Below are 16,332 nucleotides of genomic sequence, written 5' to 3'. Positions count from 1 at the left end.
CAAGCCTCGGTAACTCGGACCAATTGAGGGTAACTCGGTCCAAGTTATGCAGTTGTCCGACCTACACGAGTTTGTACTCTGAATCCACATAAATCAATACATTTTTATGCATACAAGTATTAAGGCACACCAAAGTATAATATATGAAAACTAAGATGTCTCTTAGCATTATATGTATAACAGTTGTGCAAAGGAAAATGTTTTACACAACGTTACATACCGTGAGATGAGCGATGATATGATGAATATTCCCGTGTGGATAGTGACTTCCCCAAAGCTAGAATTATTCTTTGGATGGAGAGCTGTTGTCCAGCTCTACTTCCTCGCCAACTTGGGAGGTTGAAGGCTGCAGTGAGGGCGGTTAGGCCTTGGCAGAGGTTGAAGGCCTCCCTTACTACTCCGAGACTTTGAAGCACCGCGAGATGACATCATTGGATAGGTAAATCCTGGGAAAATAACAAGAAAATACTGCAGCACAAGAGTATGGTAGCAGGGTGCAGTATCACACACGTGACTGCGTGACTGCTCACAGTGTAAGCAGTGAGAGTTTGGTGCAGGGTAAATTCCACAGCGGAAGTGGTGGGGCGGGATATTTGAATGGGGGCAACGGAACTTTGAATTTTTCAAACGCCCACTTAGTGACCCCCTTGTCCGACCTGTATGGGGATCCGAGTTGTGTGTGTCCGACTTACTGAGGCTTGACTGTATATTTATTTATTTTATTTATTTTATTTCATTTAATTATGTGAGGTGTTACTCAAAAGTTCCTGAAATTTCAAAACAGGGTGGTAACTGCTTGTTGTACAGTGTGTGGATGCTAGGTGGCAGTGCATGCACCTTTTGTTAGTGTGTTGTGGTGTGTAGGGTGGATGCATTTGCTGCGTGTGTGTGTGTGTGTGTGTGTGTGTGTGTGTGTTTGTTTTGTTAGAGTGCAGAAATGGAGGATGTGGAAGAGCAACATGTGTGCATCAAGCTGTATGTGGAACTTGGAAGAAATGCAGCAGAAACTCATAAAATGTTAAAAAAAGCATTTTGTGACAGTGAGGGTTACACAACCCTACGACAGGTTTAAACGTTTTAAAATCTGACAAATGTCAACAGATGGCAATGTACGTTCTGGTCGCCCTTCCACCAGTTAAACTAACAACGTGCCCAAAGTTGATGCAGCCATCCTCGAAGATTGCGGGAGGATAATCCACGATGTTTGTGACATTGTTAGCCTATTAGGTGGAACTTGCCAGTGTATTATTTCCAGCGATGTGAGGTGAAAATGTCCAGACAAGTGGTGCACAAACAAATGCGTGCCACACCATGACAGTGCACCTGCACACACAGCCCTTGTTGTTCAAAGGAGTAGAGTAGACTGTAGCACCATGGTTGAACAGGGCGATACTCCCAAGGTGGATGGAAAGCTAATGACAAGGAGTGCTGGGGCTCCCGTTCCATCAGCCTTTGGAACTAGCTCCCGACCATCCCCCTTTGCTGAACTTTTTCAGTGTTTCAGTAACAGAGATAGTAGGCCAGCATACTCTCCAGTACAATTTCCTTGTCAGCACCAAACTACATGCTCATTACCCACTTCACTTCCTATACAAAATTTAACAAAAACAATGGCATCTGATAACCAAGCCTTGGAGTCCCCAGGGGAGGGGAAACCATAAATGACCCCACCATCTGCCCCTCTTCCTCTCTCAGTGAGAGCAAAATTGGAGGAGCCTAAATTGTTTTATAGGTATGTCAGTGGCAAATGGAATCACAAGGAAGAAAATTAATAAGCTGAAAGTAGAAGGAAAGGTCTACAAAGATGTGGTAATTCAAGCTTAAATAATGAACAAAAGTTTCCAAAGAAAATGATTTTGTGGAGAGGAGGCAGTGACTAGAAATGTAGTGTTAAAAGATAGAAAAATGGGAGTGCAGGAAGTGTACAAATTACTGGAAACTCAATCTGTAAGGAAGGCTCCGGGGCCTGACGGGATCTCTAATTGGATACTAAAGGAATGCAGAGAACAACTGGCAGATAAGATTCACTGATTAATTGTGTGTTCTCTGGAAGAAGGGAAAGTGCCTCAGGAAAGGAAGAGGGTCAATGTGGTACCAGTTTACAAAGGAGGGAATAAGGAAGAACCCCTGAATTATAGACTATTGTCCCTGACCAGCGTGGTCGCAAAATTGTGCGAGAAAATCTTGAAAGACATATGGATAAAATATCAGGAGGAGATGGAGATTCTGGCAGAAAGTCAGTTTGGATTCAGGAATGGAAGATCATGTGTCTCCAACTAGTTGAGCTTCTACTCAATGGCAGTTGATGTGCTGCAGGAGAGAGAGAGTTGGATGCATTGTGTATACAGTAAAAGTCCAATTCTTCGGCATCCAATTCCCCGGCAAATCTGACATTTCGGCGGTTTTGAGAAATAGTCCCATTTACAAAAATCTCTGATCGTTTGGCAGATTTTCCGATTTTTTTCGTCAGTCTTGAAATTCTCCATGAGGACCCTCTACTGCTGGGGACTTCTTCCAGCAGTAGCAGACTCCAATCAACCCCTTCTATTGTACATATGTAAATAAGGAACCTACTATAAGTTTAGGTAAGTGCATGTGAACTTGTAGGCCTACTGTACCATTACTGTACATTTATATACAGTATGTTCACTAATTTCTTTATTTTTCATATTCAGGTATAGTACTGTATTCATTACCGTATTGTACAGTATCAAACAGTATACAGTACTCTCTCCAAGCACACTTGTAATGATATGAGTAGTGATGATAGTGTTCACCGAAACATAAGAGGTATTGAGTGGGTAGGGTTTTTGATAATTCGGCAATTTTGATTTTTCGGCACTAGCCTGGACCCATAGATGCCGAAAAATCGGACTTCTACTATGCTTATATCTGGAGAAAACCTTTGACAAGGTATCCCATATGCAACTAATGTGGAAATTGGAGCACATAGGAGGACTGAAGGGGACCCTTTTGGAATGGATAAAAGACTTCATGACAGACAGATTAGGACAGTAATAAAGGACAGGATGTCAGGGTGGTGGGAAGTGCCCGTAATGTTCCTGATCTACGTAAATGATATGATGGATGGAATGATTAGTTATGCAAGCCTGTTTGCAGACAATGCAAAGATCATGAAGAGATTGCAGACAATGCAAAGATCATGAAGAGATTGCAGACAATGCAAAGATCATGAAGAGAGATGAAGTTGAAGGGGATTGCAAAATGCTGTGGGAAGATCTGGACAGCATTTACGATTGGAGCTGGGTATGGTGAATGAAATTCAATGCTAGCAAGTGCAAAGTACTAGAAATGGGTAAGAGTACTAAGAGACCATCACAGAATTACTCAATGGGAAAGGAACCAGTCACAAAAGTGAGAGAAGAGGACCTGAGAGTGTTGATCCAGGATAATTTGTCACCTGAAAAACACATTAACACGATTGTCATAGAGACATTAAAGCTCTTGACAAACATAAGAGTGTCATTTCAGTACATGGATGAGGAAATGAAAAAATTGATAATGGCTCTGATCTGTCCTAGGTTAGAAAGATAAAAACAATATCGAGAGAATGCAATGAACAGCAACAAGATGGTGCCTAGCCTGACAGATCTGTTGTACAAGGAAAGACTAGAAAAGCTGAGTCTGCCTTCCTTAGAAAAAAGAAAAGAGAGGGGCGACATGATTGCAGTGTTCAGGGCAATGATGGGTAGATAAAATTGTCAGAAAAGACATGCTTGTATGGAATGGGGGAGCAACAAGAGGACATGGAAAGAAATTGAAAAAGACAAGTTGTTTGAAAGATGTCAAGAAACACAGTTTTCCATATTGATGCATTGACCTGTGGAATAGCCTTAGACAAAGAGATTGTCCAGTCCAAAAACTTAAATGAGTGTAAAACAACGTTTGACTGATTGAGACACGGAGACGGGACCCCATTAGTGCAGCTCATTTCTTGTATGTCACAGCTAGGTAAATACAACTAGTTAAACATAATCATCTTCATATTCTCCTGGTCCTTCCAAATCGTTCTGATAGTGCTTCCATTCATGCCATGCTTTTTTGCCATTTCTTCCTGCCTCGTTCCCTGCTCTAACTCCTTTACTGTCTCATACTTCTGGGCTTGTGTGAAGATGTGCTGCCTTCTGGGAGACTGGGGCTGATCATGCAGCAAGGCTAAGAGTCAGTGTCCTCGTTTGACACTCAAACGCACAAAAAAAAATCGATGCACAGAGTGGGTAGAACTTGATGAAACATGAAAAAGGACTGTGTGAATATGGGTATGTTCCCAGGACAGGTACCTGGATGTAAGCCGGTCAGTCATGGTGAGTCTGGTGGGTGACATCACCATGCATGACTTTCAGAATGCTTTGCCAGGTCAGCTGACACTTCCACATAAGCTTGAGATTTTCCCTTTGTTAATTATGACCTGTTGCATTAATGCTTATCGTTTAAGTAAAAAAGTGTTACTCAGCCATATGTTATTCATGGCTCGACTGTACTGTATGCATTGTTTTTTAACGAGAAAGTCTATCAGGCCTTATAAGTAGTAAATGGGGCCGTATTGATGTTAATTTTTCCTCGTTGAAAAAAATTCACTTCATCTGTCAGGGAAGGTCAAATTCCCAAACATGTAATCAGTGTCTACTATGTATATGCAGGTGGAATACTAGCCATTTTCGCTTGCACACGGCATTGATACATGGAAAGGAAAAGGAGAGGATGTTTGCAGATTCACTGTGAACCCAATGGAGTACAGGTTGAAGCTACCCTCATTTTGCAGTCAGCCATCTGCCTGTTGGGGAATAGGGAGTTGAGAGATCTTTGTACAGTATTACTGGGGAGGTGACTAGTGATATCAGTGTCACCACAAGAAGGCATCCATTTACAGCACCAAGAGTACGGTAAAATGAGAGCAGTGAGATAGATGTGTATTGCCATACTGAGGGAGGGAATGGTGTGTGTAGATTTAAAGGATGCTAGGACATTAGAGTCATATTCTTAAGTGACATTGGATATCTTCTAACACATTTTCCATAGTTATTTATTGTGCTTGTTACTCTTCAACATCCTCTCGCATGTTAATAATGCAAATTATCAATATTAACAGCAGTTAAGTTCATCTGAATGTGAACCCCTTGAAATGTAGGCTGAAGGTGCCCTGTCCTGCAGTCCACCATCCTCATTTTGGGGGATGGGGAGGGATTAGAGAGATGTTTGTTTAACCAGTCAGAGGAGCTGTCTGTTTATATTGGTGCCAGTGAATGAAGGTGTCCCTCTCCAACACCATATCAGCATTAAATCAATATAAGCAGCATATAACAATGTTTGATTGTAATATGCAAAATACATTGCTGAAGAGGTTGTGTTATGAACTCTTCTGTGCTGCTTAGTAGACAGATCTGAGAGTCTTAGTGAGGTGATGGATAGGCTGAGATGCTTTGAACATGTGGTGAGAATGTAGGAAGGTAACTAGGTGAAACACTGTATGATTTGTAAGTGGAAGGTAAGAATCAGATGAAAATGGGTGAATATGCGTGAGAGTATTTTAGCCTCACTGATATGTAATACTAGAGTGGACTTGTACTTGGTAGTGTGTCATTTCATTACCTCATTGAGGGAGACCTTTGCCTGCTTTGCTTGGATTACTTATTTGCTAACATGACTGACTGTAGAAAAGAAAATGTGGTGTAATGTAAAGAAATAAAAAAAAGTCTTGCATTTAAAGGCTGTAATGCACTTAACCTATTACAGAAAAAATTATGTCCACTTAGTCTTACCCCTCTCGGCACCTCCAATACAGCGTGGGTCAGAGAACACCTATCTTCAGGATGTTTAGATGGTGTGTGAAAGGGAATATTGTGAGGACATTTCAGTTCACACAGGGATGCCCACTATCCACTTACTGTCTTGAGGTGACTGTACACTGCATGACAAACCAAATGGAATCTTGCAACCCAGCAAACTGTTCAGTGTGGAAACTGTACTATGTATCCCACAAATGGATATCTCTTGGTCTAGTGGGTTAAGGTGCTTCAACTGCATGTTGCCCAAAGGGTATATATCTTGGGTCTGGTTGGGGTGTATTGCTCACACAATGCCACTTGAGAACAGGCAACTGGCCATATTGCCTTAAATATTTGATCAGAACAGTTTAGCCTTCCCTGTAATGGGACATTGTATGATTAAGCTACATAATGATCCAGACTTTGGTACTACCTACCAGGTGCTGCCTTTCGTTACCATAAAATTTGATTGTTTTATTATTATTATTATTATTATTATTATTATTATTATTATTATTGTTATTATTAGTTAGCACATTTAATTTTATCACTTTTCTTAAGCTGTGCTCTGCTGGTCCCTCCACTGACTGCCATGTTCGATGTGGCACCAAGTGACTTTTGTTGTATCTCTTTAGTTGCTACCATGAGTACCAAAAGGGAGAAAGAAATAGGTATTAAATATTAAAAAAGAAAAAAAAAGGCTTTTACTAGTGTGTACTGCTAAATAGTTTAATTAATGCTTTTGCATTTGTTATAATTGTAGCATTAATAATCAGTATACTCTTATCCAGGATTCCATTAAATGTAGCAGTGATTTATAGGAATGACTCCATTTCCTAAAACAGTATTGCTTTTCGTCTTGTATATAATGCTGTCAGTCCTTCATTATCTATCCATCTATCTATTGCCAGATGCCTCAATCCTGTACGGGGTGGCCACAAACAAATCGCCTCCATGTCGCCCTGTCCCCTGCCATTTCATTGCCCTGCTTTCAACTCACACCCCCCTCTCTCATATACCTCTCCACTCCATCCCTTCATCTCATCCTCGGCCTTCCCCTCCCTCTCTCCCCCTCCACCTCACCCACATACACTCTCCTCGTCAGTCTCTCGCCCTCCATCCCCTCCACATGGCCAAACCACCTCAGTGTCTTCCTCCTAACGCTTCCTATCATATCCACATCCACACCACAACGCTTTTTTTTATCCTCATTTGTCAGCCTGTCTCTCCATGTGACTCCACAGGCTCCTCTTAAATAACTCATTTCCACTGCTCTCACTCTTGACTTGTGTCTTTCCAACAACGTCCAAGCTTCACTTCCATATGTTAGAGTTGATATCACAATATTGTCATGTAGTAACTTTTTCACTTCCATGCTCACTTCCCTGTTCCTTATCACTGCTTTCAAGGAACCAGCAACCTTTCTTCCTTGTTGTACCCTTTCAAGCACTTCACCCTCCATACTTCCATCCTTACGCATCACACTACCCAAGTACTTAAACTTACTCACATTTTCCATTTCCTCACCATCCAACCTCACTATACATTCACTGACTTCACCTCTCTCAAAGACCATCACATTACTCTTCCCTACATTCACCTTTAAATTCCGTTTCTTACACACTCTCTCAAACTCATCCACCAAGCCTTGCAGCTCCCCTTCGTCTTCACTCAACAACACAGTATCGTCTGCAAACAACAGTACAGGGAGTTTCCAAACACTACCCTCTCTCACCAAGGCCATTCCAACATCCACTGTGCTACCTTGTACCTCTGTTATTGCCCCATCCATGTACAGATTAAACAACGATGGAGACATGACACATCCCTGTTTCAACCCAACCTTCATAGAGAAAAATTCACTCAGTTCGCCATCCACATGCACTGCAGCCTTAGCACCCTCATACTTACTCTTCACAGCATTCAGCAACTTCCCATCTACTTCATATATTCTTAATACTTTCCACAATCCTTGTCTATCTACCATGTCATATGCTTTCTCCAAATCCATGAAAGTCGCATACAACTTCTTTCCCTTCCCTAGAAACTTTTCCACTGAAGATCTAAGAATGAATATCTGATCTACACAACCTCTTCCCTTCCTAATGCCTCCCTGTTCTTTTCCAACTAATTCCTCTGTTCTTTCCCTAACTCTGTCAGTAAGTATCCTACCATACACTTTTACTGTTACACTAAGAAGACAAATGCCCCTATGATTACCACACACTTCTTTTTCCCCTTTTCCTATGTACAAGGGAATAATTATACCTGACATCCAATCCTCCGGGACTCTACCTTCCTCCCAGGCCAATCTGCACGTCTTCCACATCCATTCTACTACTATCTCTCCCCCATGCTTCAGCATTTCACCACACACTCCACCAATTCCTGGGGCTTTCCCCAATTTGACTTTCTTCATTGCCTCCACAACTTCTGTCCTACTGATTTCTTCCTGTCTTCTCACCTCTCTCCTCCCAGCCATTCCCCAGCCACCTATACTTGCATTACTTCCATTCTCTATGTTCAACAATTCCTTAAAATGTTCTCTACATCTGCTCACTTTTTCTCCTTTCTCCACTGGTAATCAACCATTTTTATCTTTCACTCCCCTGCTAACTTCACTGCCACCCTGTCTTACTGTCTTCACCTCTTTCCAGAACATTTTCTTACAGTCCCTCCACTTTACACTCAGATTCCTTCCAAATTTCTCATCCACTCTTTTCTTACTCTCTCTTACTAATCTTTTCACCTCTTTATTCCTTTCTACATATAACTCTCTTCCGCCTCTCAACGTCTTCCACGCTCCTATTTCTCATCCATTCATTGTATGCTTTCTTCTCTTGTGCCACAGCCTGTCTCACCTCTTCATTCCACGACGCTGTTCCTTGCATCCCCTTCCGTCTTCTCCTCACCCCACACACCACATCACATGCTGCACATATTCTGTGAATATCCTGCACACACCTTACACGTCCCCCATCTGCTTCAGTTCATATTTACCCAATCGTTCCTCCACTTCTCACTTAACTTCTGCCTTTTTCTCATCCTCTTGTAACCTTTCACTCTCCTTGCAGCTACTCCTTCCTCCCGTCCTTCCTTTCTTCTATTTCTCCATCTTACTTGGATCTTGATTCTGGCCACCACCAAGTAGTGGTCAGAAAGTCCACTCACCCGACCTGTATAAGCTCTTGCATCCATTACACATCTTCGCATCCTTTCATCCACACACAGATAATCAGTCATTGCCTTCCTTTCATTCAGTTTACCACCCACCCTTCTTATCGCTCGCCATGTATACCTGAAGAGGGTACTGGCTATCACCAACCCCCTCCCGGCACAAATGTCCACTAATGCACTGCCATTCTCATCTGTCTCAGCGGGCATACCCCCACTTACCAACTATTCCGTCCACCTTCACATTCCCTACTTTACCATTCATATCACCGATCAAAAACACTCTCTCATTCCTTCCAAACTTTTCCATGCACACTTCCACATTTGTCCAGAACTTTCTCTCACTCTGCTTGCACGATCTTGCATTGTCGCATAGACGCACACAATCGCCCACATTTGTATTCCAACTTTCAATCTTACCTACACAATCCTTGACCCAACTGATCCATACTCTCTTATGTTCTTTTCCATCTTTTACTCACAACAATTCACACACCTTCTTTTGCCCTCTCATTCTTGCCTACTTCTGCAGATATACCCCATCCATATTCCCATTCGCTCACACTCTCTCCTCTCCATTTAGTTTCAGCTATTCAACATACGTCCACTTTCGCACCCTCAAGCACCTGGACAATCTCTCTCTTTTTCACCTCATCATTCACACCCTTTACATTCCATGTTGCGATCCATACCATATCCATTGTCTGGTCCTTGGTCATCATCTTTTGATCAGTCCTTGTCCGAGGCTTCTTGTTCGTCCTTTGAGTTAGCAGTTTTCCGGGGAGGGGCACTTACCCTTCGCCAACCCTTTTAGTCGTCTCGTACGACAAGCAGGGATACTGGGGGAGTATTCTTGAAACCTCCCTACCCCCAGGGGTAGGGGGGTTTTCAAAAATACTCAGCTAAATTCAGTACAGTATACAGTAGAAGCACAATTTAACGAACATCAATTTAGCGGAAGCCTGAGATAATGGAATCAATTTTTTGCGGTATTTTTTTACCTAGTTTAAAGGAAAATTTTTGTTAAAATGAGTATAATTTTGTTAAGGAAACTCCATTCCAGAAACCAAGGAATTACCGGAAAAGTCCCATAAATTTAGAGTGTCATCGAGCCCATGCCAGAAACACTCTCCTGACCGGCGGTGTGCAGTGTTGCCACACGTCCCAGACAAGTTGCCTTGGTAGCAGTGGGGTCATGGCGATGTTGCTTGGCCCATGCAGTCTTCACGTGATACCCCAACTGCAAACAACTATTCTGTGCGTGTGCGGCTTTGCCTTGGTATTGCAGCCTTAGTTTTTTTTTTTTTTTTTTTTTTTTTTTATATATATATATATATATATAGTGAACCAAAGCTTTTACGAACCTTGCCTAAGGTTCAGGAAAAGAAGGAGAGGGTGAGGCTTTCTCTTGCCCAAAAATAGGAAAAAATTAGGAAGATAGAGCGCCATCCCTGATGCTCACCAGCCCCTCTGTCACCCCTGTCCTGTCCCACCTCTAAGTGCTGATGGAGGGTGACTCTGACAATGATTAAACCACCCCCAGGCCTGACACAGGTTCGAGGGGGCCAGTATGGCTGCCTGTATCAGGCATATTTCTGCAACAAGTGCAGAACCCCTAGTTTTGGAGGTATTCCTTACTGTAGATTACTTTCCCTATTCACTAGTATTCTCACCATATTCTTTATGTATGCATGTTTTATCACTAAGTCATTACAGTATGTAAGACTGTTAACAGGTACACAATATTGCATTTAGGTGGGGGTATTACTTATGGGTTCAGACTGCTGTATGTAGCATTGAGAGTTAGCATAGTTTGCAAAGTTTGGGTATGCTCTGTCAGGAATTCAGCGTGACCATTGGCTTCAAGGATTTAGCTGAAAAAAACAGGAAATTTTTCTTCATCCTAAGCTCTGGTTACGGAACTCAATTTTGCGGAAAATTTGAGAACGGAATGGAGGTTGGCTGAGTTAGTCTGTTAGATTGTGCTTCTGCTGTATGTTGCTTCTAAATTTGGCATGCTAAAATTATTTAGAATGAAATGTATGTTATATATATATTCTGCAGACTGCCGTCAGTCGTTGGAGAGCAACCATGGTGATTTATACAGCACAACCTTTAAATTTTGAAAAGCTTACCTCCACAAACTATTCAGGCTTTTAAAATATTTGAACTTTAGAGAAAGCATTTATTTGGCTTTCCCTGTCATAATTTTTGTAGTTTAGACATGCTTTGACACGAGCTTTGTAGTATGGGCTAATAAGCTTGCTTCAGGCATCTAATTTTCCAGTGTTTTTATGGCACTGCCATTTATTTTTTACCTCGATTAACTCAAGGTAATGATAATTACTGTAGTAGTACAATAATCATTACAAACCATGATGTATTTTTCTTGCATATTTCTCCTTCCTTATCTAATGTATGTCCACCTGTTCTAAAATACTTTGTAGTTGTATTCATGTTGAACATCAATCATGAATTTGTAAGGGAATATTATGTTCCTTTCATTTATTTATGTACAAAAAACTACACAAATATACCCATCTTTCACCACCGTCATACATTGCATAGCAGGGGATCAGCTATGATGTTTGTTTACAACCTGAGTGATGCACATATTGTGCATTGCTCACTCACAGAGTGCTTAGTTCATTTTATTTTTGATAATGGACACTTGTACTGGTGGAAGGTGGGGGCACTGACCATTCACTCACCCGATGTAGTGCTGCTCTTGGATGACTGACCTTTTATCTCTTCCTTCTTTCTTTCCTTCCTTCCACTTCTGTCTTTCCTTCTTTCTTTCCTCTTCCTTCTGTCTACGGGTGACTCTACACTTGGTGACAAGCCAAATGGTTTCATGTACACCAGGAAACCATTTCCTACACCAGGTGGTAACCATATAACCAAATTATGGCGCCTGGTAGTTTAATGGGTATTTAAGGTGCTCCAGCCACATTGAGCCTGTGTAGGTTTATATCCATGGGGTGGTTGGGGTTTATTGCTCACATAATGCCACTTAGGGATGAGTGAGGTTGGTCAGTTTCATCTATCTGTGACACCATGGAGGTTCCTGGCGATGGACTTTGATTGATCACTACCAGCACCTGAGATTGAAGTGCTAGGATGTATGTGTTACCAGGTCTCTCTTTTTGGATCATGCATCCTAACATGAGGGCTGCATTCTAATTTTTACAAACGGCTCGAACTCTGATGGTACCGTTGGCTTTGGAGCCATTTTTCCGGATTTTACCTGGTGTGCTTCAATTTTTATCACTGAGCTGTCTGCCACATTGCTAGCTCTTCATTTGCTGTATCCCCTACAGGGGGGGAGTTACGTTGTTCATTGTGATTGCACAGCAGCTTTCTCCACAATTGAAAACACACAATTGAAACTCCACAATTGAGGAATTTGGAAGGAATTTGAGTGTAAAGTGGAGGGACTGTAAGAAAATGTTCTGGAAAGAGGTGAAAAGAGTAAGACAGGGTGAAAGTGAAGTTAGCAGGGGAGTGAAAGATAAATATGGTAGATTACTAGTGGAGAAGGGAGAAAAAGTGAGCAGATGGAGAGAACACTTTAAGGAATTGTTGAACGTAGAGGATGGAAGTAATGCGAGTATAAGTGGCTGGGGAATGGCTGGGAGAAGGAGGGAGGTGAGAAGACAGGAAGAAATCAGTAGGATAGAAGTTGTGGAAGCAATGAAGAAAGTTAAATTGGGGAAAGCCCAAGGAATTGATGGAGTGTGTGGTGAAATGCTGAAGCATGGGGGAGAGATAGTAGTAGAATGGATGTGGAAGATGTGCAGATTGGCCTGGGAGGAAGGTAGAGTCCCGGAGGAATGGAAGTCAGGTATAATTATTCCCTTGTACAAAGGAAAAGGGGAAAAAGAAGTGTGTGGTAATCATAGGGGCATTTGTCTTCTTAGTATAATAGGAAAAGTGTATGGTAGGATACTTATTGACAGAGTTATAGAAAGAACAGAGAAATTAGTTGGAGAAGAACAGGGAGGCTTTAGGAAGGGAAGAGGTTGTGTAGATCAGATATTCATTCTTAGATCTTTAGTGGAAAAGTTTCTAGAGAAGGGAAAGAAGTTGTATGCGGCTTTCATGGATTTGGAGAAAGCATATGACAGGGTGGATAGACAAGGATTGTGGAAAGTGTTAAGAATATATGGAGTAGATAGGAAGATGTTGAATGCTGTGAAGAGTATGTACGATGGTGTGAAGGTTTCAGTGCCTGTGGATGGTGAACTAAGTGAATTTTTCTCTTTGAAAGTTGGTTTGAAACATGGATGTGTCATGTCTCCATGGTTGTTCAATCTGTACATGGATGGGGTAATAAAAGAGGTACAATGTAGGGTAGTGGATGTTTGAGTGGCCCTGGTGAGAGAGGATAGTGTTTGGAAACTCCCTGTACTGTTGTTTGCAGATGATACTGTGTTGTTGAGTGAAGACGAAGGGGAGCTGCAAGGCTTGGTGGATGAGTTTGAGAGAGTGTGTAAGAAACGGAATCTAAAGGTGAATGTAGGGAAGAGTAAAGTGATGGTCTTTGAGAGAGGTGAAGTCAGTGAATGTACAGCGAGGTTGGATGGTGAGGAATTGGAAAATGTGAGTACGTTTAAGTACTTGGGTAGTGTGATGAGTAAGGATGGAGGTTTGGAGGGTGAAGTGCTTGAAAGGGTACAGCAGGGAAGAAAGGTTGCTAGTTCTTTGAAAGCAGTGATAAGAAACAGGGAAGTGAGCATGGAAGTGAAAAAGTTATTACATAACAGTATTGTGATACCAACTCTAACATACGGAAGTGAAGCTTGGACGTTGTTGAAAGGTCACAAGTCAAGAGTGAGAGCAGTGGAAATGAGTTATTGAAGAGGAGCCTGTGGAGTCACATGGAGAGACAGGCTGACGAATGAGGATATAAAGGAGCATTGTGGTGTTGATGTGGATGTGATAGGAAGCGTTATGAGGAATACACTGAGTTGGTTTGGCCATGTGGAGAGGATGGAGGGTGAAAGACTGACGAAGAGAGTGTATGTGAGTGAGGTGGAGGGGGGAAGAGGGAGGGGGAGGCCAAGGATGAGATGGAGGGATGGGGTGGAGAGGTATATGAGAGAGGGGGGTGTGAGTTGGGAGCAGGGCAGTGAAATGGCAGGGGACAGGGCGACTTGGAGGCGATTTGTTTGTGGCCACCCCAAACGGGATTGAGGCGTCTGGCAATAGATAGATAGATAGATAGACCTGCTAGTCACAGATATACAGTATTTATATGGATCCTTGTATGTCATAGGTGTGGCCATATAGTTCATTTTTGCTGGGTTCCTGCAAACATCTCTGTCAAGGGAAATGAGCAGGTAGGTGAGGTGGCCAAAGTTGCTGCTTCTCGTCCTGCTCCTGCTTATTCTCTCCCACTTAGGTACCTTTTTCCCTTAATTCGGTCTGCCATTCACACTGCTTGGGTACAAAGATGGGCAGCAGTAATGGCCACTGCCAAGATGGGGGAGATCACGACCAGAGTTATGTGTCCCTGGTTGTACACATGTGTACGAGGCTGTAACGCTGAAACAGCACTAACCCATCTGCGGACAGGACATACACATCTTACACATGCTTCCCTCATGTCCTGGGTAGTACAGCCCAACTGTGATGACTGCTTGGTCCCCCTGACTGTCCAGCACTTGCTGGTCGAGTGTCTCAGTTTCAGGGAGCTGCGTGAGTGATATCTCTTCCGTTATTGGGGGGAAGACGGAACTTTCAGACTCTCTCTGCTCCTGGGAGAGATGTTTCTCTCCCCTAGACAAGAGGTCCTTCTCTTTATGAAGAAGGCTGGCCTTTTCCATATGCTATAGTTTTTGACATAGTCATAATATTATTATAATTGTTATTACTATTGTTGGTATTTTTATAATTGCTTTTTCTTTTTTCAACTTGTACTTTTTATACAGCGCCATATGACCTTGCTGTTGCGGTGCCGAGAAACTGTTTGACCATTCAGTCAATCAATCAGTCAGTCAACCTAAACCCAAGGACATAATTTTGAATAAATTTTTGCTGCTGTCAGATGATTTCATTATTTCATTCAGCTGAGGGAAGCACCATAGGAGTGAAGGGGTTAGTGAAGGTTGTATCTCAGCCTTCAAATTAGAAAAGCATTCCTTATGCTGAATGAAATTTGTAGATTCTATCTATCTATCTATTTATTGCCAGATGCCATAATCCCGTATGGGGTGGCCATTTGTCTTGGAGTTATTTTTTTTTACAGGGAAGGGCACTAACCCTCCACCAACCCATTTGTTGACACATAGGGAGCACATGTGGTTTGGTTATATGGTTATCACGCAGCGTTCTAAAGGGTTTCTTGGCTGTAGATTGCTGCAATAAAATGTGTCCTTGAGGTGAAAGGATTTAGTGGTAGTCAGCTTTGATTTGCAGTTGAATGAGTTTCACTGAATTATTGCTTTACCTGTGTGTTGATAAGTAACTGCTGTAGGTGGTGGGCCATTCATAAACTTTGTCAGTAACAGGAAAATAGAATAGAGAATGTTATAAAACTGAAAGGATTAAAAATATTTTTAAATGTACCATGAGACAAGATCATATGAGGTGCTACCCAAAATTCCAGTAATTTGAATATTGTATGAAAAGAAGTTACCTTACCTCCTAGTTTTCACTGTCGCCTTTGAAGTAGTCCCCTGGACATGTATACAGTGGTCCCAGCGTTTTTTTCACAAATCCCTGCATCCCTGGAAGGCTTGAGGCGTCATGGTCTTGAGCATCTCCTACTATTCTGTGTGGATCTCCTCAGTTGAGTCAAATCGACGCCCTTTCAGTTGTAATTTCAGCTTGGGAAACAGGAAAAAGTCACAGGGGGCAAGGTCAGGTAAATTGGGCGGGTGGGGAATGACTACCATGTTAGTGGAAGCCAGGAACTGCCGAACAACAGTTGATGTGAGGTCAGGGGCGTTGTCATGATGGAGGATCCAGTCCTTGTGTTTCCAGTGTTCTGGACATGTGTGGCGGATGTTCTCCCTCAGACGCTGCAAAACTTCACAGTAAAACTTTCCGCTGACAGATTGACCGGGTGGGACGAATTCCTTGTGAACAGTTCCTTGGATATAGAAGAAAACGATCAACATCAACTTGACATTGCTGCGCCATTGGTCCGCCATTGCAAAACTGCCAAAGCATCTACACACCATGTTACAATAGAACGTGTAGCTCAACAACATGTCTGCTTACAAACACAGCTGGGGCCACACTGATGCATAAGGGGTGCTGCTGACTCCTCCTAGTGGCAAAAAGCAAAACTGCAGACGGTTGGCTCCCTCTGTTCAAATTACTGGAACTTTTGGGTAGCACCTCATATATTATAGTATTATTCTTG

The 16,332-nt window shown here is 42.3% G+C and overlaps 1 protein-coding gene across 1 annotated transcript in view; it reads left to right on the top strand.

The window, feature by feature from the left end:
- The window catches only part of sei (potassium voltage-gated channel seizure), a 362,440-nt gene that overhangs the window by 320,147 nt on the left and 25,961 nt on the right, over window positions 1–16,332 (top strand). The window lies entirely within an intron of this gene.

This window comes from Coenobita brevimanus, chromosome 105 (genome assembly GCF_032717465.1).
Source record: "Coenobita brevimanus isolate Jiangsu-jjx chromosome 105, ASM3271746v2, whole genome shotgun sequence".
Classification (NCBI taxonomy): Eukaryota; Metazoa; Arthropoda; class Malacostraca; order Decapoda; family Coenobitidae; genus Coenobita; species Coenobita brevimanus.
The sequence above is the reverse complement of the archived record's forward strand: the minus strand, read 5'-3'. Positions and strand labels throughout refer to the sequence as shown.